Consider the following 2,500-nt stretch of genomic DNA (forward strand, 5'->3'; position numbering starts at 1 on the left):
TTTTTGGGCCGTTTTGGCCAGTTTTTGGCCTGTTCTTGCGTCGCGCGGTGACCGTCGTGAGCGGAGCAAAATGTCAGCCATCTCAGCACCCTGGAACCCCCCGGGTGGCACAGGGCTGGATGGGGCTTTCGTATAGCAGGGACGGTGCTGCCTCTCGCTTCGCTCGCTGTCCGCCGCTCGCCGCTCGCTCGCGCAGCCAAAAATGGCCAGTTTTGGCCCGTTTTTGGGCCGTTTTGGCCAGTTTTTGGCCTGTTCTTGCGTCGCGCGGTGACCGTCGTGAGCGGAGCAAAATGTCAGCCATCTCAGCACCCTGGAACCCCCCGGGTGGCACAGGGCTGGATGGGGCTTTCGTATAGCAGGGACGGTGCTGCCTCTCGCTTCGCTCGCTGTTCGCCGCTCGCCGCTCGCTCGCGCAGCCAAAAATGGCCAGTTTTGGCCCGTTTTGGCCAGTTTTTGGCCTGTTTTTGCGTTGCGCGGTGACCATCTTGAGCGGAGCAAAATGTCAGCCATCTCAGCACCCTGGAACCCCCCGGGTGGCACAGGGCTGGATGGGGCTTTCGTATAGCAGGGACGGTGATGCCTCTCGCTTCGCTCGCTGTCCGCCGCTCGCTGCTCGCTCGCGCAGCCAAAAATGGCCAGTTTTGGCCCGTTTTTGGGCCGTTTTGGCCTGTTTTTGGGCTGTTCTTGCGTCGCGCGGTGACCGTCGTGAGCGGAGCAAAATGTCAGCCATCTCAGCACCCTGGAACCCCCCGGGTGGCACAGGGCTGGATGGGGCTTTCGTATAGCAGGGACGGTGCTGCCTCTCGCTTCGCTCGCTGTCCGCCGCTCGCCGCTCGCTCGCGCAGCCAAAAATGGCCAGTTTTGTCCCGTTTTTGGGCCGTTTTGGCCTGTTTTTGGGCTGTTCTTGCGTCGCGCGGTGACCGTCGTGAGCGGAGCAAAATGTCAGCCATCTCAGCACCCTGGAACCCCCCGGGTGGCACAGGGCTGGATGGGGCTTTCGTATAGCAGGGACGGTGCTGCCTCTCGCTTCGCTCGCTGTCCGCCGCTCGCCGCTCGCTCGCGCAGCCAAAAATGGCCAGTTTTGGCCCGTTTTTGGGCCGTTTTGGCCAGTTTTTGGCCTGTTCTTGCGTCGCGCGGTGACCGTCGTGAGCGGAGCAAAATGTCAGCCATCTCAGCACCCTGGAACCCCCCGGGTGGCACAGGGCTGGATGGGGCTTTCGTATAGCAGGGACGGTGCTGCCTCTCGCTTCGCTCGCTGTTCGCCGCTCGCCGCTCGCTCGCGCAGCCAAAAATGGCCAGTTTTGGCCCGTTTTGGCCAGTTTTTGGCCTGTTTTTGCGTTGCGCGGTGACCATCTTGAGCGGAGCAAAATGTCAGCCATCTCAGCACCCTGGAACCCCCCGGGTGGCACAGGGCTGGATGGGGCTTTCGTATAGCAGGGACGGTGATGCCTCTCGCTTCGCTCGCTGTCCGCCGCTCGCTGCTCGCTCGCGCAGCCAAAAATGGCCAGTTTTGGCCCGTTTTTGGGCCGTTTTGGCCTGTTTTTGGGCTGTTCTTGCGTCGCGCGGTGACCGTCGTGAGCGGAGCAAAATGTCAGCCATCTCAGCACCCTGGAACCCCCCGGGTGGCACAGGGCTGGATGGGGCTTTCGTATAGCAGGGACGGTGCTGCCTCTCGCTTAGCTCGCTGTCCGCCGCTCGCCGCTCGCTCGCGCAGCCAAAAATGGCCAGTTTTGTCCCGTTTTTGGGCCGTTTTGGCCTGTTTTTGGGCTGTTCTTGCGTCGCGCGGTGACCGTCGTGAGCGGAGCAAAATGTCAGCCATCTCAGCACCCTGGAACCCCCCGGGTGGCACAGGGCTGGATGGGGCTTTCGTATAGCAGGGATGGTGCTGCCTCTCGCTTCGCTCGTTGTCCGCCGCTCGCCGCTCGCTCGCGCAGCCAAAAATGGCCAGTTTTGGCCCGTTTTTGGGCCGTTTTGGCCAGTTTTTGGCCTGTTCTTGCGTCGCGCGGTGACCGTCGTGAGCGGAGCAAAATGTCAGCCATCTCAGCACCCTGGAACCCCCTGGGTGGCACAGGGCTGGATGGGGCTTTCGTATAGCAGGGACGGTGCTGCCTCTCGCTTCGCTCGCTGTCCGCCGCTCGCCGCTCGCTCGCGCAGCCAAAAATGGCCAGTTTTGGCCCGTTTTGGCCAGTTTTTGGCCTGTTTTTGCGTTGCGCGGTGACCATCTTGAGCGGAGCAAAATGTCAGCCATCTCAGCACCCTGGAACCCCCCGGGTGGCACAGGGCTGGATGGGGCTTTCGTATAGCAGGGACGGTGATGCCTCTCGCTTCGCTCGCTGTCCGCCGCTCGCTGCTCGCTCGCGCAGCCAAAAATGGCCAGTTTTGGCCCGTTTTTGGGCAGTTTTGGCCAGTTTTTGGCCTGTTCTTGCGTTGCACGGTGACCGTCGTGAGCGGAGCAAAATGACAGCCATCTCAGCACCCTGGAACCCCCCGGGTGGCACAG

This window comes from Musa acuminata, unplaced genomic scaffold (assembly GCF_036884655.1).
Source record: "Musa acuminata AAA Group cultivar baxijiao unplaced genomic scaffold, Cavendish_Baxijiao_AAA HiC_scaffold_1136, whole genome shotgun sequence".
Classification (NCBI taxonomy): Eukaryota; Viridiplantae; Streptophyta; class Magnoliopsida; order Zingiberales; family Musaceae; genus Musa; species Musa acuminata.